Below are 21,133 nucleotides of genomic sequence, written 5' to 3'. Positions count from 1 at the left end.
CCTGCATTGGAAGGCGGATTCTTAACCACTGGACAACCAGGGAAGTCCCAGCAGTTTTATTATTACTACTTTACTGCTACTACTACTGTTACCACCATTATTAGTTACCTGGATTTCACAATTGCCATCCCTATTAGTCCCCTTCCTCATGGATGATATTGAAGCTTCACAGTTAGAGCTTCTATGCAGTGATTTTTGCTTTTATCCTAGGGTACTAGGAAGCCATTGAAGAATTTTCTTTCTTTTTTGAAAACAATTTTTAAAAAATATTTATTTATTTATTTATTTATTTATTTAGGCTGCACCAGGTCTTAGTTTCAGCACACTGGATCTTTGTTGCAGCATGCGGGATCTTTTAGCTGCAGCAGGCGAACTCTTAGTTGTGGCATGCGGGATCTAGTTCCCTGACCACGGATGGAACCCGGGCCCCTTGCATTGGGAGCTTGGAGTCTTAATCACTGGACAATTTTTTGACTATATTATTTTTCAGGTTTAGTGGAGTATAATTGGCAAACAATAAACAGCATATATTTAAAGTGTGTAGTTTGATGAGTTTTGATTTTTTTGATTTTTTTTTTTTTGCCGCGCTGCGGCAAAAACCATAAGCACAAACTTTGAAACCATAAGCACAATCAAGATAATTAACACAATTAATTACTGTGTTATTGTGTGAATGAAAAATATTACTTGCCATATCAGTAAACAAAGGATGTTGCAGCCATCAAACCATCACATTACAGCCTCCTGGACGGTGAGCCCCAGGGAACTCAGGATAGAAACAGGATGCCCACCATCTAGCACCCTGAGGAAACTCAGGATGAGAAAGCACAGGATGCTGGCCCCAGATACCTGAGGTGCATACCAAAGGAATGATTTCAGTGAGCCCAGACTCTTTCATCTCCCCATATATAGAAAAGTGCTAAATTCCTTAAGACATCTGGTTTTCTTTAATTAACCGTAATCTTTTGATGTTCCTACTACCTGGTCTTTGTTGCAAAAACTCCTATATATCCTGGCTCTCCCCTTGCCTCTTCAGAGCAGCCTCTCAGAGTTATCTGAGATGTTGTGTCCCAGGCTTAAGTCCTCAGTTTTGTACACCAAATAAAACATAACTCTCAACTTTTAGGTTGTGTATTTCTTTTTTCAGTTGACACCTGTCACCCCAAAAGTTTCCTCATCCCCTTTATTTATTATTATTATTTTTACTTTTGGGGATCTTAGTTCCCCAGCTGGGGATGGAACCCACACCCCCTGTAGTGGAAGCACAGAGTCTTAACCACTGGACCGCCAGGGAAGTTCCTCCTCATCTCCTTTATTATCCCTCCCTGTCATGCTTCTGCCTCGTTGGTCCCCAGGCAACCACTTGATCTGCTTTTGTCACGATAATTCCTAGAATTTATGTAAATGCAATCACACAGGATATACTCTTTTATGTCTGACTTCTTTCTTTTTTTTTATATATCTATTTATTTATTTATATTTGCCTACGTTGGGTCTTCGTTGCTGCGCACGGGCTTTCTCTAGTTGCGGCGAGCAGGGGCTACTCTGTTGTGGTGCTCGGGCTTCTCACTGTGGTGGTGCGCGGCCTTTAGTAGTTGTGGCGTGTGGGCTCCGTAGTTGTGGCTCACGGGCTCTAGAGCGCAGGCTCAGTAGTTGTGGCGCACGGGCTTAGTTGCTCCACGGCATGTTGGATCTTCCCGGACCAGGGCTCGAACCCGTGTCCCCTGCATTGGCAAGCTCATTCTTAACCACTGTGCCACCAGGGAAGTCCCTGTCTGACTTCTTTCACTCGGCATAATTATTTTAAGATTCATCATGATGTTACATGTATTAGTAGCTCATTCCTTTTTATTACCGAAGAGTATTCCATTGTGGAAATATCCATTTGCATTGTGAAGAACATTTGAATTGTTTCCAGTCTTTGGCTAGTAGCAAAGCTGCTATGAACGTTCATGTTCAAGTCTTTGTGCAGATGTATGCTTTCATTTGTCTTGGGTAAATACCTATAGTCAGTAAATGGTTGGGTCATATATTAGGTAGGTATATAATATTTAATTATAGTAGGTATATATTTAATTATGGTAGGTATATGTTTAATTTTTAAAGAAACTGCCAAACTGTTTCCCAGAGTGGTTGTAGCATCTTACAATCCAGCCAGCAGTGAGTGAGAATTCCCATTGCTCTACATTCTCGCTAACACTTGATACTGCCAGTCTATTTTATGTTAGCCAATCCATTGGGTGTGTAATGTTATCTTATTGTGGTTTTAATTTGCATTCCCTTAACATCTTTTTTTTTTTTTTAATAAATTCATTTATTTTATTTTTGGCTGCATTGGGTCTTTGTTGCTGTGCGCGGGCTTTCTCTAGTTGCGGCAAGCGGGGGCTACTCTTCGTTGTGGTGCGTGGGCTTCTCATTGCGGTGGCTTCTCTTGTCGCGGAGCACAGGCTCTAGCTGCACAGGCTTCAGTAGTTGTGGCTCGTGGGCTCTAGAGAGCAGGCTCAGTAGTTGTGGCGCACGGCCCTAGTTGCTCCGCGGCATGTGGGATCTTCCAGGGCCAGGGCTTGAACCCGTGTCCCCTGCGTTGGCAGGCAGATTCTTAACCACTGCGCCACCAGGGAAGCCCTCCTTAACATCTTTTATGTGTTTATTTGCCATACATTTACCGTCTTTGGTAAAGTGTCTCTGTTCAATTTATTTATTTATTTTTAACTAGGTTGTTTGTCTTGAGTTGAAAGAGTTCTTTGTGTGTTCTAGATACTAGTCCTTTGTTGGCTATAGGTTTTGCTGCTGTTTCATCCAGGTCTGCAGCTTGCCTTTTCATTTTCATAACCGTGTTTGAAAGAGCAAAAGTGTTAATTTTGATGATGTGCAGCTTATCAGTTTTTCTCCTTTATGGATTGTGTGTTTGAAAGTCACATGGATTTTCTCCTGTGTTTTCCTCTAAAAGTTTTGTAGCTTTAGGTTTTACACTTAGGTCTAACTTGGGTTGTGACACAATGTGTTTGGCACTTAGAAAGATCCTCTGGCAGCGGGAAGGAAGGTGTTTGGAGTGACTGCCTGGAGGCCTGAAACTAGAGAAACTTGGAAAGGTGACGGTGCCTCCCCTTGGAAAGGTGGTAGTGGAAAAACTGGTAAGGAACTGGGATGTAAAATGACTGGACTTAATAGGCTGAAGGAGATAAAAATGATTCCTGGGTTTCTTCCTTATGCACAAAATTGAGAGTAACTTGCTTCTAAGTTTACTGCACTTCAGTAACTAGCCTTCAATAGTTTTTTCCTTTGCGGAGATTATAACTGACCTTTAGCCAGACAGGGACTGGACACAGATTTCTATCACAGCACACCTTCATCAGCTCCCTCCTTAGGCACTCCCTGGAGCCCAGCATTGAACTCTCTCCTCCCAAGTCCAAAGACCTTTGCCCTCCTCCATACCAGGAAAGGTGCCCAAGCTTTTTTACAAGAAGGGGCGGCGCATGCCCAGAGAGGCCGTGTGGGGCCGCCCGCCCAGAACTAAGGGCGAGACGTTCCCGCCATTTTGTCCGGCCCGCGGCACAGCTGGCCCCTCCTGGAACTACAAGTCCCATGAGCCCCGCGGCGGCACTTCCTACCCCTCACTGACCCGCCGGCTCCCTTTACCGCCCCCCGCCCCTCCGCGGGGGCCGAAGTCTCTGGCTGCAGCCTGGCGGCCGGCAGGCCAGGTAGGATTTCCGGGGGTAAACCACTGTGGAGGCTGAGGAGGCGGCGGCGACGCCTCGGGTGAGTTCGGCAAGCAAGGGAAAGTGAGCGGAAAGTGCACGGAGTCGGGCTGCGGGTGCCTGGTAGGCTCGGGCCACGCTTTCAGCTCCGCGAGAGGGTGGCGGTGCGGGCCGGGGTAACGGCCGGGCCGTGGTCGCTTCGAGCCAGGGCGGGGCGGGGGGTGGCCGCCGCCTCCTCCTCCGCCCTCCCACAACCGTCCGCCTTGGCTTCTCCGCCTGCGGCGCGCCTCGCTCAGGCTCGCCCTCTCCGCCCACCGCGACTTGGCTGGGCCCTTTTGTCTCGGCTGCTTTGCGCCCCTTTGTGCCCGGGCTTGGAGTCGCCTCCTCGGGGGATCCCGCCGGGCCAGTCCCTGACAGGGGCCGGTCCCTGGGGATCCGGTTACGGTAACCAGATCGGGTCAAAGTCCACTTTTCAAACCTGTCTTCCCTCATACCTCTGCATCCCAGCTGGGCAGATCGGAGGCTTCGGAGCCAAGGCGAGGCGGACGGGGTTTCTATTGAAACCTCGAGGTTATTGTCCAACTCTTAAACGTCAGTCCCGGTTGGCTTCAGGGCACTAATCTCCAGGCATTTTTCTGGAGGGGGGATGGGCCTATGGGAAAGAAGTGAGCCCCCCTTCCCAGGAAACCGGGAAGGGATCGAATTTGCTTCGAAGTCCGTATGGGTCGCGGCTGTGATCGAGTAATCAGAACCGGTGCGGATGGTCAGAGTGGTAGTTCACACACCGCTAGAATCTCGGAGGAGAGAAAGTGATTTATAGGGCAGCGAGCAGCCTTTTCATCCATTGCACGCACAAAAAGACCACAGTACTTTATCCAGCCGCCCAGTTCCACACCCTCTATTCCCCTCAAATCCATTTTCACTTCTGCTGAAAACGCAGAGTTGAAAGCAAAATGTCCATTAATAGAAGGATCTGCTTTATAAAGAAACCAGAAACCTAGTGGCTTCTAGAAAGCTACAGAAGTAATCGAAATGAAGCCAGTTTGAGGGAGGAGAGGTAGTAGATCCTTACTGCAACTGGTGAATTGTGTGGGTTTGATCACATTTTGTGAGTGGTAACTTTGTGTATGTCCCGTTGGAAGACTAGGTTCAGCTTAAGGTAAAGCTTTTAAAATAAAAGCCATTGCAGATACTCCTTTTGAAAAATAGGTTAGTCTTTCAAGTCTCTGAAATGAGGACAACCAGGACCCCTTTACATGAATCAGGGAAGGTTATTGAAGTTATATAGGTAAAATTCCCACCCTAGTCAAGTAGGCAGATAAATCCCTTTGTACTTTATTACTTTGTTTGGTATCTCGTAGTGGAAGTGATTTACTCTGAGAATCCCTGATTGTGTTAGTAATATTGTGTAGGGATGACAGTGCTATCGGTGCGTTTTTTTTTTTTTTTTTTTTGGTGGTCTCCCTGCCTGGCTTGAGGGATCTTAGTTCCCCGATCAGGAATTGAACCCGTGCCCCCTGCAGTGGAAGTGTGGAGTCCTAACCACTGGACCACCAGAAAATTCCCACAGTGCTATTTTTGAAAACTGTTCATATATGTTATATAATTAAATTTTCACTGTGCAGTTCTGTGAGGTGGTGGTTCTCTGATTTTACAGCTGTAAAATGTTAAATTGACAGCCTCTGAAATGTTAACTGACTTGCCGGGGGTCACACAGTTAACCTGGATAGGAAATAGTAGAGTAAACTGTATTCCAAATCCGGGACTCTATCCGTTACCTCACGCCTATTGCAGTTATTTATCATAACACTACCAACAGCTTGTGATTCACTGAAATTTAAATATTGGAGAAAAATATTGGAAGTATTTTCAGTCAGAGCACCTGATTTATAAGGAACTGGAGTTTCTAGGACCACAAACAATTGCCGTACTGAGCATTGGTTCCATCACCTTGTCTTATGGTATGCTGTGATTACCTTGTGCCTAGGCAGAATGGCAATTTTATGGAGCCCTGGAGGTGGGGAAGGGTGGTGAGTTATTGGGCTGTGGTTTTGACTAATGGTTATTGAAAGTTTTATTTACTAAAAGGGTTTAACGAATCTTTGCTTAAAGGTATATTAAGAAATATATTGGAGAACGTATATACGTTATACGATATACGGCAGCATCAGCCGCTGAAAATAACAGAAGAAGGAACTGATATTCAGACATTTTTCTAGCCAGAGAGTCAAAACTCAAGAAAATGCTTTCTTAGTTTTTGCTTTTAATAAAAACTTTTGATCAGTTTCAAACTTGCAGTTTAAGCCTTGGGTTTATGTCAGTACATGCCATGAATGTGACATCAGAAATAAAAACCTACTTCACCTCCCTTACTTAAATTCTTCTTAGGTAAAATGCATTACATGCCAGTGGAATTGAGTCAATACAATTAGTATAGCCTTTCTAACTAGTAGAAGCCTGTTTTAAATCTCTCTTTTATTATGCCATCATAATGGGAAGGAGCTTTTTTCCTTTGTGTTTTTTGCTGTTGGTCTGCTGTATTTTCAAATCAATTCAGTCAACAAATATTTACTGAAAGCCTGTTGTGTTTTTTTTTTTTTTAGAAGGGAAGTTATTTTATTAATTTATTTGTTTATGGCTGCGTTGGGGCTTTCTCTAGTTGTGTTGAGCGGGGGCTACTCTTCGTTGCCGTGCACAAGCTACTCATTGCAGTGGCTTCTCTTGTTGCAGAGCACAGGCTCTAGGCACACTGGCTTCAGTAGTTGTGGCACGCGGGCTTCAGTAGCTGTGGCTCGCGGGCCCTAGAGCGCAGGCTCAGTAGTTGTGGCGCGCACGGGCTTAGTTGCTCCGCGGCATGTGGAATCTTCCCGGACCAGGGCTCGGACCTGTGTACCCTGCGTTGGCAGGCGGATTCTTAACCACAGAGCCACCAGGCAAACCCCACCTGTTGTGTTTAAAGCACCTTTGTAGTCCCTGAGAACAAAGCAGTGAGAACAAAAGTCTTTTTTCTCTGGGGCTTACAAACTGATTAGGTTTGAAAGGGAGGAGTAAGACTGTAAATAAGTACTAAATAAATCCCCTCTTATTTACTGTGCAATTTTGATCAGTAACCTCTTTGAACTTTAGTTTTCTCATCTTTAACATGGGTGTAATGATTCCTGCTCTACCTAGCTTGTGGAATTGTTTCCAGAATCGAGTAGGATAAAAATTTGGTTGCATTGTACCCTTCACATTCCTGTGGTAAGTTATTGTTACTACTACTAGAAAAGGAAAAGGAACATTGGGGAAAGGTTGTTTATAAAGAAAGACAAGGCTTCCCTGGTGGCACAGTGGTTAAGAATCCGCCTGCCAATTCAAGGGACATGGGTTCGAGCCCTGGCTCTGGAAGATCCCACATGCTGCGGAGCAACTAGGCTCGTGCGCCACAACTACTGAGCCTGCACTCTAGAGCCCGCGAGCCACAACTACTGAGCCTGCGTGCCACAACTACTGAAGCCCGCACGCCTAGGGCCCGTGCTCTGCAACAAGAGAAGCCACAACAATGAGGGGTCTGCGCACTGCAGCGAAAAGTGGCCCCCGCTCGCCGCTACTAGAGAAAGCCCGCACACAGCAACGAAGACCTAACACAGCCAAAAATAAAAAACAAGCAAATAAATAAATTAATTAAAAAAAAAAACAAAGACAAAGAGAATAGTTGGATTCTCTGTTCTGAGAGAATCTGATGTCCCATTGTTAAACCTTCTGTGAGTGTTAGTCACATCTTCACATGGGCTATCATAGCCCTTCATGTAGACCTTTTAAAATAGCACTTATCAAATAAGACCATTATTATTCTATATTGTCACAGTTAACTGCCTTAATGTCAGGGACCATGCCCTAGTCTACATCCTTACTGCTTGACACACAGCTCCAGGTATTTCATTGGAACTTTATAAATGTTTGGTGAATGAGTGAATGAGTAACAAAAGTGGGCAGGAGCAGTTGAGTGCCAAAATTGTTCAGCAGATTTTTTTGTTTTGTCCATCATGTGCTAGGACCTGGGTTATGTTCTGGCGGTACAAAGATGTGAAGGTATATAGCTCCCGCCTTAAAGCTTACAACATTACAACACCTAGTGGTCTGGTGAGTATTAAATAGGGGTGTGTTATACTATAGGTAAGGGACTGAATGATTCTGTTTTGGTAGACAGTGAAGGAAGGCATTACAGAGGGAGTGATTTTGGAGCTTGTTCTTGAGGGATTAATAAGAACAGTTACTATTAAGGTTATTCCAGCCAGAGGGGGCAGTTTGAGCATAGGAATGGAGACGCTGAAGTATAAGGTGTGTGTCTGGTGTGGCTAGAGGATATTGCAGTGGGTTTTTACATTTTTTTGGTTCAGGTACCCCCTCTAGAAAATTTGAGAATAGCAATAGATTTTCACCCCAGAAAACTGCATATAAGGAGACATATGCTGGGACTTCCCTGGTGGTCCAGTGGTTAAGGCTCTGCACTCCCAATGCATGGGGCCTGGGTTCGATCCCTGGTCAGGGAACTAGATCCTGCATGCCGCAACTAAAGATCCCGCATGCCGCAACTAAAGATCCCACATGCCGCAACTCAAAGATCTCACATGCTGCAACTAAGACTGGTGCAGCCGAACAAATAAATACATAATTAAATATTTTTTAAGAAATGAAACATATGCATATCATTCTAGAAAGTTATGGAATACTTAGGGATCTCTGGACCAGTGGGGCTGAGAAGTTGAAAAGTGTTAATGGCCGGTGAAAGGAAAGATCGATGGCTGTGTGCTGAGAAGGATTCAAAATGCTTGTTAAAGACTTCAGGCTATGGGAATTCCCTGGCGGTCCAGTGGTTAGCAGTCGGCACTTTCACTGCTGTGGCCTGGGTTCAGTCTCTTGTCGGGGAACTAAGATCCTGCAAGCTGTGTGGTGGCACGGCCAAAAGAAGACTTCAGGCTTTATGATTAAGGAATTGCTAAACCATCAGAAGTTTTTAAGCAGGAAATTGACATAAGCTGATCTGTTTTGACGGGTAATTGCTTGCTGTCTTCAGGGTGGGTTAGAGGGTTTAGGAGCATATTTAGAGTAAGTGCTAAATAGGAGGCAGGATTAAGGACCTTTTTTTGGTTTTGTTTTTGATTTTAAAGAATGGGAGATGGGCTTCCCTGGTGGTGCAGTGGTTGAGAGTCTGCCTGCCAATGCAGGGGACGCGGGTTCGGGCCCTGGTCTGGGAGGATCCCACGTGCCGCGGAGCGGCTGGGCCCATGAGCCACAATTGCTGGGCCTGCGCGTCTGGAACCTGTGCTCCGCAGCAAGAGAGGCCGCGGTAGTGAGAGGCCCGCGCACCGCGATGAAGAGTGGCCCCCGCTTGCCACAACTAGAGAAGGCCCTCGCACGAAACGAAGACCCAACACAGCCAAAAATAAATAAATAAATAAATAAATAAATAAATAAAGTAGCTATTAATTAAAAAAAAAAAAAAAAAAAAGAATGGGAGAGATTTGACATGTTTGAAGGTAAAGGAAAAGGAGCCAGCAGAGAGCCAGATATTGAAGATCTGCGCAAAAGAAAAGGAAGATAATAGAGAAACATTGGGAGGAAATAAAATCAAAGCTCATAGAGAGGTGAGCCTTGAAAAGGAAGCATGGAGAAAGGATGGGAGAAGAGATATTTGAAGTGACGGAGGTGGAAGTTGAAATTGGAGTAAGTTACCAACAGCCTATTTTGCACCCAGACACTGATCTAGGTACTTTTCTATGTGCTATTTCATTTAATTTTACAAAAATTCTGTAGATTGGGTGGGCATTCCCATTTGACAGCTGAAGGAGGTATGGCTCAGAGAGATTAAATTTCCCAAAGGCACCTTTAAGTAATTGAAGTGATCTGGAACCCAGATATATTTTGACTTCAAAGTTTAGAATAATAATTTCTGCCTTGTAGGGTCTGTTAATGCCTGATGACTTCTTTTTTTAAAATCTTTCTTTCTGAATGAATGAGTTAAGTTATCTGCAGAATGATCAAAGGATAGAGTGGGCTGGAGGACTTCAGAGAATGTTAAAAGTTTGGAATAGCAGTCATGGAAAAGGTAAGGGAACCCACCAGAGATGAGCAAAAGGGCTGCTGAACCTCAGTTAGGGCCCCACCGAGGTCAGACAAATTAGCCAGTCGGCCATCCATTCTGTCTCCTCCATTCTCAGACATTTCTTGAATACAGTACTGTTGATGTGGGCCTTAGAAAAAGACAAACTGTGTTGTAATGGGAGGCTCGGAGCGAGTCAGAAGTCTTATGCTTCAGTTTTCTCATCTCTAAAAGGGTCTGGTTTAGTTGATTTCTCAAATTCTAGGATTTTTATGGTATTCCGAGGAGATTAGGAGAGGAAATGTGTTTAGTGACTGATTTTTAGGGAAGAGATGGTTGAAACCATACAGCTTTCAGATTCAAGCTTGGTTTTCAGTTTAACTTCTCTATTGTGTTTAAAGCACCGGGTGTTGGTTTTGACAATCTGAAAGTTCTGACATAGTTACTCAATATAATGTATTTACTACCTTTGGAGTCTGAAAACCTGCGTTCTAGTTCCAGCTCCATCACTTCTTAGCTGTGACTATCCAAGTCAGCTGATCTCCTTGAACTTTAAGTTTCCTCATTTATAAAACAGAGTTAGTAACCATTTATTCAAAAGTGTCAGATGGGATAATGTATGTGAGAAGTCTTTGTAAACTGTATAGTGTTTAGTAAATATGAGAAAAGATATGATTATACCTGGCAAAGAAAAAGGGATTAGTACTGTGATCAGTGCTGTACAAGGGAGCGAGAACTGGTTTGAAGCGCATCCTTCACTTCCAGGGTACTGAGTGGTAAGGGAAACCTCTCAGGGTGTGTACTATCAGTGCACTGAATTTAGAAATTTGTTTGTAGTATATGATGTTGCTGGGTGTTTTTTCAGGTATACATTAAAATCAAATCTTATCTTGAATCAAATCTGTGACTTAAAAAAAAAAGCCTCCATTGTTAAAGATTCTCTGCATTTATTCTCTCAAATGTGAACTTGTTAGCCAAATTTCCAGGAGTATTTTTAAAATAGTTGTTGACTGTATTTTATTTAAGTGTAGATAACAATTTTATGATTATCTCACAGAACTTAAGTACATTGCTTCATTTGTTTGTTTCCTTTGTGGATGGCTAATTCTGATGGAACTCAACAAAATCTCTCACAGAGAACTGTCTTAGCCCGCCTTGACCCTGCAGATATCTAGCAGATAACCAATGTACTTGATTCTATCTACCCAGATACCTGTTCTCTTCTTTGCACTTAGGTTGGAAATACAGTGTCAAAAACTGGCTTAAAAGGTTAATGATTCATCCTTACCTTGAGTGATCCCAGAGCACTTTGCCCATTGTCTCTGCAGGGCACTTTTCCCTCTGTAGCTTATTTACTTCTTTATTCTGCCCACTAAACAGTGCCTGTTTATGAAAATAAACTGAACTAAGGGAAATACCCTGGCGGTCCAGTGGTCAGGACTTGGTGCTTTCACTGCAGTAGGCCCAGGTTCGATCCCTGGTCCAGGAACTAAGATCTGGCAAGCCACACAGCGCAGCCAAATAAAAAAAAAAAAAAATTAAAGAACAACTGAACCAAGGATTCCTATGTTGTTGGCTTCAATTTATTTAACCATTGTGAATAATACTGCCACACAGGTCTCTGTACATGTAACTTTTTTTAAAAAAATGAAATTACTGCCATATTCAATATCCTGTGATAAGCCATAATGGAAAAGGATATGAAAAAGAATGTATATATATGTATAACTGAGTCACTTTTCTGTACAGCAGTAATTAACACAACGTTGTAATTCAACTATATGTCAATAAAAAATAAATTAAAAAAAATGAAATTACTGGATCAGCAGGTATGAACATTTACATACTGCTTGATTTTTAAAATATTTTATTTATTTTTTTCATTTCATTTTATTTATTTATTTTATTTTTTTTGGCCACGCCGCACAGCTTGCGGCACAGCTTGTGGGAGTTCCCTGTCCAGGGATTGAACCTGGGCCACAGTAGTAAAAGCCCGGAATCCTAACCACTAGGCCAGCAGGGAACTCCTTTATTTTACTTCTTTAAAAAAATTTTTTTTTATTAAAATAGAGTTGATTTAAAATATCACGCGTCAGATGTACAGCATATATATCCTTTTTCAGATTCTTTTCCCTTATAGGTTATTACATAATATTGAGTATAGTTCCCTGTGCTATACAGTAGGTCCTTGTTGACTTTTTTTTAAAATTTAGTTATTTATTTATTTATTTTTGGCTGCGTTGGGTCTTCGTTGCTGCACGCAGGTTTTCTCTAGTTTGCGGCGAGCGGGGACTACTCTTCCTTGTGGTGTGCGGGCTTCTCATTGTGGTGGCTTCTCTTGTTGCGATGCACAGACTCTAGGCACACGGGCTTCAGTAGCTGTGGCACTTGGGCTCAGTAGTTGTGGTTCACAGGCTCTAGAGCGCAGGCTCAGTAGTTGTGACGCACGGGCTTAGTTGCTCCTTGGCATGTGGGATCTTCCCGGACCAGGGCTCAAACCCATGTCCCCTGCACTGGCAAGCGGATTCTCAACCACTGTACCACCAGGGAAGTCCATGAGATATTCATTTTTATTTTTGTTTTGTTTTGTACAGAAATCTAAATATTTCATGCCATAGCTCTTCACTGGTTCCTTTGTAATTTCTTCCATCATTAGAAAATTGTTTCTCCATAGGTGGAGCAAATATTAATTTCTCAACTTCTGTTTCTCCCATTCTTTTTTCTTTTTTTTGAAAAATTAATTTTGAGGTGAGGGAAAATATATTTTTTTTTAATTTTTGAATTTTATTTTATTTATACAGCAGGTTCTTATTAGTCATCCATTTTATACACATCAGTGTATACATGTCAATCCCAATCTCCCAATTCATCCCACCACCACCCCCACCCCCCCGCCACTTTCCCCCCTTGGTGTCCATACGTTTGTTCTCTGCATCTGTGTCTCAATTTCTGCCCTGCAAACTGGTTCATCTGTACCATTTTTCTAGGTTCCACATATATGCGTTAATATACGATATTTGTTTTTCTCTTTCTGACTTACTTCACTCTGTATGACAGTCTCTAGATCCATCCATGTCTCAGCAAATGACCCAATATCGTTCCTTTTTATGGCTGAGTATTATTCCATTGTATATAATGTACTACATCTTCTTTATCCATTCGTCTGTCGATGGACATTTAGGTTGCTTCCATGACCTGGCTAATGTAAACAGTGCTGCAATGAACATTGGGGTGCATGTGTCTTTTTGAATTATGGTTTTCTCAGGGTATATGCCCAGTAGTGGGATTGCTGGGTCATATGGTAGTTCTAGTTTTAGTTTTTTAAGGCACCTCCATACTGTTCTCCATAATGGCTGTATCAATTTACATTCCCACCACCAGTGCAAGAGAGTTCCTTTTCTCCACACCCTCTCCAGCATTTATTGTTTGTAGATTTTTTGATGATGGCCATTCTGACCAGCGTGAAGTTAATTTTTTTCTTAATGCTATCCAGTTATTTCTTTTTTTTTTTTTAATATTTATTTATTTATTTGGTTGCTCTGGGCCTTAGTTTCAGCATGCGGGATCTAGTTCCCTGACCAGGGATCGAACCCGGGCCCCCTGCCTTGGGAGCACAGAGTCTTAACCACTGGACCACCAGGGAAGTCCCATATCCAGTTATTTCTAGTAGCATTGTTTCATGAGGACATTTTAAGCTTTGGAGGACACTAAATTGAAGTGTTCTTTTTAAACTTGCACTACTAATATCCACCTAGGTCATTAGAAATTAAAAATCTTTATAAGGGATCAAGGATATTTAAAAAAAAGTATGAAGTATTTTTCTCACATTCGTGTTGATGATGTATTTTATTCTTATTTACCTCGGAATGGGTTTCATAGAAAATGGTAGTTCTTTGGGTGGGTTGATTGTCTATTAATCAAGGTTAAAAAATAGAGCCCTGAAATACTTCTTCCCCTCCTCCTGTGGGTGACAGGTAGAAAGGGGGAGAGTTCCTAAGGAGGGTAGCCTTTCCTGTCTTCCCCTCCCTCATGGATAAACCCCTTTTAAAAATACTGCCAGTAGAAACTAACACACCATTGTAAAGCAGTTATACTCCAATAAAGATGTTAAAAAAAAAAATACTGCCAGTAGATACCAAAGAATAACTGGATAGAACCAGTCAGAATGTATGAAGAGTACTTTCCACTTCCGTTTACTTTCACACACTCATCTTTGCCTCTGAATTTAAATTTGAGGGAGAGCATTAGGATTCAGGATATGGGTGCATCTTTGCTGTAAGTATTAAAAAAAGACACAATTTTTAAAAAATAAATTTATTTATATTTATTTATTTGGCTGCGTTGGGTCTCAGTTGCGGCACGTGGGATCTTTGTTGCAGCATGCAGGATCTTTCATTGTGGCGCGCGGGCTTCAGAGCATGCAGGCTCAGTAGTTGCGGCATGTGGGCTCCAGAGCACACAGGCTTAGTTGCCTGTGGCCTTATTTCCTGGACCAGGGATTGAACCCGCATCCCCTACATCGGAAGGCAGATTCTTAACCACTGGACCACCAGGGAGGTCCCACGATGTTTTTTACCTATTGGTGATACCATTAAGATTGGCTATTTTACAAACAGTCTTTTACATATTCTATGTGCTTACATAAAATCCCAGAGATAATTGGCTTCTGGGATATCTTTGTATAATTGGGAGAGGGGCTTTGTCCTTCCACTGTAGCCACAGACCACTAAGACCGTTCTGTTAAACGAATATGCATTTGCATATTATGGCATAAGATAAGTAAGAAGTCTGCTTCTCTGCAACTGCATTAATGATTGCAAACTTTTTCAAACTGTAAAATTTACCATTTTATCCTTTCTTAAGTGTATAATTCAGTGGTATTAAGTACATTCACAGTGTTGTGCAGCCATCACCAATATCCATTTCCAAAACTTTTTCAGCATCCCAAACTCTGTACCCATTAAATAACTCTCCATTGTCCTCCCCCCTCAACCCCTGGTAACCTCTATTCTGCTTTTTGTCTTCTATGAATTTGCCTATTCTAGGTGCCACATATAAGTTGAATCATAATATTTGACCTTTTGTGTCTGTGTTTATTTCTTTATATTTTTAAAACTGTCTCCTCTTTGTGCTTACATTTGTTTTATTTTGTAGAAAATCAGAAGCTTCTCTCTAGCCTCTTAACTCTCTGGAGAAGAGCAAGCATTTAACTATCTTCAGGGTGCTTATGTTAAGAATTATTAATAAAAGGTTTAGAGGATTTGGTAACTAAAATATTTTAGTATGTGCTAGTGCTTTTGGAGGGCAGAACAGAAAGGAAAATATTAAGGGGCAGTTGTTGAGCAACTTCTTCTTTTTAATTAAAAGAGATTAAAAGGGTTAACCTACTGGGTCTTCCCTGGTGGTCCAGTGGGTAGGACTCCGTGCTCCCAATGCAGGGGGCCTGGGGTTCGATCCCTGGTCGGGGAACTAGATCCCTCATGCATGCTTCAACTAAGGGGTCCGCATGCCGCAATGAAGATCCCGAATGCTGCAACTAAGACCCAGCGCAGCCAAAATAAATTTTTTAAAAAAGGGTTAACCTATTAAGCATCAATTATGCTACATTAAATTCCTATAAATAGTGATCCTAAATATTATTTCATGAAGAAGTATTCATACTTGATATCGTATGATCCAGGTATACATGAAACTTCTTTAAAAAATTTTTTGAAGTATAGTTGATTTACAATACTGTGTTAATTTCTTCTGTACAGCAAAGTGACTCAGTCATACACATATATATTCTTTTTCATATTCTTTTCCTTATGGTTTATCATAAGATATTGAATATAGTTTCCTATACAGTAGGACCTTGATGTAGTCCATCCTATATATAATAGTTTGCATTTGCTAATCCCAAACTTCCAATCTTTCCCTCCCCCACTCCCTCTCCCCCTTGGCAACCACAAGTCTGTTCTCTGTGTCTGTGAGTCTGTTTTTGTTTTGTAGATATGTTCATTTGCATTGTATTTTAGATTCCACATATAAGTGATATCATATGGTATTTGTCTTTCTCCTTCTGACTTACTTTGTTTAGTATGATAATCTCTAGGTCCATCCATGTTGCTGCAAATGGCATTATTTCATTCTTTCTAATGGCTGAGTAATATTTCATTGTATATATGTACCACATCTTCTTTATCTGTTCATGTGTCGATGGACATTTAGGTTGTTTCCGTGTGTTGGCTGTTGTAAATAGTGCTGCTATGAACATAGGAGGTGCATGTATCTTATGAAACTATTTTTTAAAATTCATTTGTCGGTCTTTCCATTGACCATTTTTACTTGATTTCTAACACTGTATAGATATATTTAACCAAACTTCATCTATTAAAGGGAAACTTTTCTTGCCTAAAACACAACTTTAGTCTCAAGTATTCCAGGTGAAGAAATAAGATGATTAATTCTGATTCTGCAAATCTTAAAAATAATTTTTTTTTTTTTGGTGATGCTGTTCAGGATCTTAGTTCCCTGACCGGGGATCAGACCCATGCTCCCTGCAGTGGAAGTGTGGAGTGCTAACCACTGGACCGCCAGGGAAGTCCCTAAAAATAATTTTTGATTGTAAAGGAAATATACAATAATAATTCAGATAGTATATAAGTACATAAAATAAAAAGCAAAAGTCCTTATCACCCTACTCTCTCGCTCTTATTCCCACTCCTGTCCCCTCCAAACTTCCACTGAGAACCCTTTTGGTGATTCGCCTTATAATCCTACCTTTCGTTATGCAACTTGTTTCTTTTTTTCATTCAACAATATGTTGAGTATATCCTTTAATGTCAGGACATAGTAGATGTTTGAATGTCTTCATGGTATTCAATGTATGAAGGTTTCATTCTTTAGCCATTTTCCTGTTGACAGACATTTCAGGTATCTCGAGTTTTTGCCATTATAAATAATGCTGCCACAATATCTTTTTGAGTCTAGTATATCTGTACTTTAGACGTGGAATTGCCGGGTCAAAGGTTTACAAACTTGATTGGTACTGCCAGAGTGTCCTCCAAAAAGACACATCAAATTACCTGTTAATTTATGAGAATACTTTTCTATGCATTAGTATTATTTTTTTCTTGAAGTTTTGAATTTTATTTTGTTTTTTTTTTATTTTTTTATTTATTATTTATTTATTTATTTATTTTTTATTTTTGGCTGTGTTGGGTCTTCGTTTCTGTGTGAGGGCTTTCTCCAGTTGCGGCGAGTGGGGGCCGCTCTTCATCGCGGTGCGCGGGCCTCTCACTGTCGCGGCCTCTCTTGTTGCGGAGCACAGGCTCCAGACGCTCAGGCTCAGTAGTTGTGGCTCATGGGCCCAGTTGCTCCGCGGCATGTGGGATCTTCCCAGACCAGGGCTCGAAGCCGTGTCCCCTGCATTGGCAGGCAGATTCTCAACCACTGCGCCACCAGAGAAGCCCCTTATTTGTTTTTTTATACAGCAGGTTCTTATTAGTCATCCATTTTATACATACTAGTGTATATATGTCAATCCCAATCTCCCAATTCATCCCACCACCACCACCACCCACTGCCGCTTTTGTTTCTTGAATACCACCAATACTGGATATTTTATTCTTTTTTTTTTCCAGCTTTATTGAGATATGATTGACAAATAAATAGTGTATGTATTTAGGGTGTACAGTGTGATATTTTGATGTACATATACTTTGTGAAATGGTTACCACATCAAGCTAATTAACATATCCATCACCTCACACAGTTACCAGCGTGCACACGTGTGTGTTGAAAACATTTGAGATCTACTCTCAGCAAATTTCAAGTATACAATACATTATTATTAACTGTAGTCATCATGCTGTACCTTAGGTCTCCAGAACTTACTTATCATATACCCTTTGATCAATATCTTTCCTTTTCTCCTTCCTCTCCCCCACAAACTGAATAGTTTAAATCTTCACATTTTTAGCCATTCTGATAGGCAAGAAAAATAAAAATAAAACTCACTTTACGTTGGTATTTTCCTTATTAGTAATCAGGTTGAACATATTTTCATCTTTATTAACCATTTGTATTTCTTCAGTGAATTCCCTCTCATCATTCCCATTTATTTGTTCATGTGTCTTCATCACATAATTGTTTTAAAAGTCAAGTTGACAACAAATATGAATTTCATTTCTTTACATTTTCAGTTTGGGGATAAAATTATTTTTGGAGATTTTATAAATAGTATTTTCATGATAGTTAATGTTCACTGCCAAAATTGTTTTTTAAGAAGATTTGATATATCACTGAATACTGTAGCTTTTAAAAATATGTTTTGTTCTGGGGGGTTTTCTCAAAATGTGATATACATAATGCCAGTGCTACATTTTTCTGGGTATAGATTTTGTCATGGCTAGTGGTGATGAATTGCCCTTGCTGAGATCTGTCCTTTATAACTCACTAATGATATTTCCTGAGGGTACTTTTGGTTATCAGTAAGCCACACCTCTGTTTCAAAGCTGATTCATACTGCTTAGTGTGAATGGACTTAGACAGAAGGACTGTTTAACTAGGAGGAGGAGGTTACAGTTTTTGTTTTCTTTTTTTTTTAATAAATTTATTTATTTGTTTATTTTTGCTGCATTGGGTCTTCATTGCTGCACGTGGGCTTTCTCTAGTTGCAGCGAGCGGGGGCTACTCTTCATTGCGGTGCGCGGGCTTCTTGTTGCGGAGCATGGGCTCTAGGGTGTGCAGGCTTCAGTAGTTGTGGCACTCAGGCTCAGTAGTTGTGGCTCGCAGGCTCTAGAGCGCAGGCTCAGTAGTTGTGGCCCGCGGGCTTAGTTGCTCCGCGGCATGTGGAATCTTCCCGGACCAGGGCTCGAACCCTTGTCCCCTGCATCAGGAGGTGGATTCTTAACCACTGCACCACCAGGGAAGTCCCTACAGTTTTTCTTAAAAAGGGAAATTACCCCCATTTTTATGTCTTTACCCTTAAATAATATGTAAGATGTTCATTATTTGTGCTTAAAATTAAGTAATCTTTTTGCAAGTGTAACTTTTATTGAACAGACCTTTTAAAAGACATTTGTAAAACTTTTACTGAGAGCATGATTGTAAATCTCTATTTTAAAATTTTCAATATTTTTTATTTCTGCTAAAATCCCATTTACATTTTTAACTTATCTGTAAATCTCTTTATAATGTTTCATTTTTCTGGTAAGGCAAAAACAAATGAAGTTCTTTGTGAACCAACTCTATTTGTAGCTGCCAAATTTCTATGTAGTATTAACAAAAATAGTTCAGAAATGGCAAAGAAAGTTATTTTAAGAAACTAGAAGTTTTCCAATTTCCAGTCAAACAGGTAGATTCTGTGGTGACAGACAATAATGGTACATGTAGATTACAGTGTTAATTCCTTACATTAAGGTAGTAGCATCTGTCTGAGCAATTGTAGATCACTCTGGAAGAGCAGTTGATACACTGTTTCTTAATTTTGTTTATTTCTGTAATGGTGTGCTTTCGGGTCAAGTCCAAGGAATAAATGGAAATGATACTTTAAATTGTCCCTTCTCTGCCAATGTAAGTTGTTTCATCATCTTGATAATATTTCTAGATATTATGTATTCTGGTCAAGCTTAGACTCATGACAGCTAAAATCTGCTTTGAGTTTTGATTTGGAACTAAAATCAAGGAGTGGGGTGAGCTTTAGCATTATGTGGAAGTCCAGCCCTATTTCTCATATGTGTTTAAACAGGAAAGGGGGGGGAACCCTTTTCTTTGCTACCTGTATTTACATTATTGCACGTATATTATATTAATACCTATTTGTTAACATGACCATATCTTTTTCTTTACTGGTGTTGCTTTTTAAGTTTAAAGACCATAAACTTACTTCTCTTTGTACACTGTCTGGCACGGTACTTGGCATCTATCAATAATTGGTTCTTAATAACCACTTGCTTAGCTGAACAGTTATTAAGTACTTACTGTATGCAGGCACAGATCATTTTTTACTGTTTGTTTTTTTTTAACAAATACTATTTCATGATATTCTCACAATTCTTTGAGGTCAGGTATTATTAATCCCACTTGAAGCCAAAAGGACAAGGAGATTAAATTCTGCAGTATTATCTTTTGTGACCAAAATGACTAATCAGTTTTGTGTGAGTGAATGATATTTGAAACTTATTTATGCTGATTTGTTCAATGGAAAATAATCTGAGTTCTCTTAACCATCTACCCAGTAAATGTTTGTTCTTTAGTTTTTGCCTGAGTAATTACATTCACTTGTTGTGCTTTCTCAGGAGGAAGAAGGTTATTTTGCAGAGCACGGGTTTAGCATTATGGAAGTGCCATAAAAAGGAATAGAAAAGGCAGAAAGATAATCTTTTCATTCTTGATGGTTCACATATTGGTAGACTCATTTATATCTGTATTTACAACTTGTGGCTATCTTGGACACTCAAAGTGAAACAAAGAATGAAGGCTATTACTAGGGTGATTGAGATAAAGAACCATTTTTGCTTTTAATATCAGAAATTATTAGTCTACAGTGCACGCTTATGTGTTTCTCTCACTAGATTGACCTAGCCATGGTTATTAAAGTTGAGGAACCTGGTACATATGAACGGTTTTGCTAAAGCTGGGAAGGGGATAGTTGTATTTCACGATTTTCATGCACTAATGTTAATACCATCGAGACTATGGCTACCATTAGCAACAGCAGCATTAAATATCTATTAGGTAAACTATAGACCAAGGCTTTTAGTTTTGCAGATATAAAATAAAACTAAGATTACTTTTCTTATTATTTGCCCTAGATTTTATGGACATTGTCACAGATACCACTTAAATGTAAACCAGATTGACAAATGTTTCATATACCTCTAAAATTTTATTTTAAAATCTGCTTGATATTAAAAAAAAAAAGATGGTTTTGGCTAGGAGGTAGAAACATTATAGTCGATTGTCCTTTGTAAATCCACTTTTATTTATGTTGTGTGGCCCAGCACATCCTTGTATTGATGAATGGCTGATGTTTAGCTTAAAGCAGTGTTCATGCAAAACAAGATTTTTAGCATTTGATGAAGTAATTTAACTGATTTGTTGTTTGGCTAGTTTCATTTGTAATCAGTGCTTTCATAGAATAAAAAAATCCACCAATATATTTCTTACCCTTTTCTGAATTTGCAGAACCAGAAGAGGACTTTGGAGGGATTTGTTAGAAGAATTTGGAGATGGTGACGGGGTGTGGAATAGTATTGGGAAGAGGATGAAGAGCATACAAGGATTCGTGAAAGGAGGGGTGGTGTCTTGGGATTTGACTGCCTTTCCTTCCTTCTTGTCCTGCCATTTTTTATGGCGGGAGCAACTT

General features: G+C 40.6%; 1 protein-coding gene and 1 long non-coding RNA gene across 13 annotated transcripts in view; one reads left to right on the top strand and one right to left on the bottom strand.

Moving 5' to 3' along the window:
- Positions 1–21,133, top strand: part of PHACTR4 (phosphatase and actin regulator 4) — a 152,048-nt gene that overhangs the window by 33,829 nt on the left and 97,086 nt on the right. For 2 of the 12 annotated variants that reach the window (XM_082347731.1, XM_082347741.1), the window contains exon 1: positions 3,623–3,759. The exons of 2 other annotated variants lie outside the window; for them this stretch is intronic. The gene's annotated coding sequence lies outside the window, so the exon portion shown is untranslated. Of the gene's footprint in view, positions 1–3,612; positions 3,760–7,738; positions 7,821–21,133 lie in introns of those variants that run through there. 8 more of the 12 variants (XM_082347732.1, XM_082347742.1, XM_082347735.1 and 5 more) reach the window with 7 other exon arrangements.
- On the bottom strand, positions 554–6,857 carry LOC309608696. Its single transcript, XR_014233069.1, has 2 exons — positions 4,193–6,857; positions 554–849 (listed from the first exon to the last, which is right to left on the bottom strand). It is a non-coding gene; the product is annotated as an uncharacterized lncRNA (long non-coding RNA).

The sequence above is a fragment of the Balaenoptera borealis genome (assembly GCF_965194805.1).
Source record: "Balaenoptera borealis genome assembly, chromosome: 1".
NCBI lineage: Eukaryota > Metazoa > Chordata > Mammalia > Artiodactyla > Balaenopteridae > Balaenoptera > Balaenoptera borealis.
The sequence above is the reverse complement of the archived record's forward strand: the minus strand, read 5'-3'. Positions and strand labels throughout refer to the sequence as shown.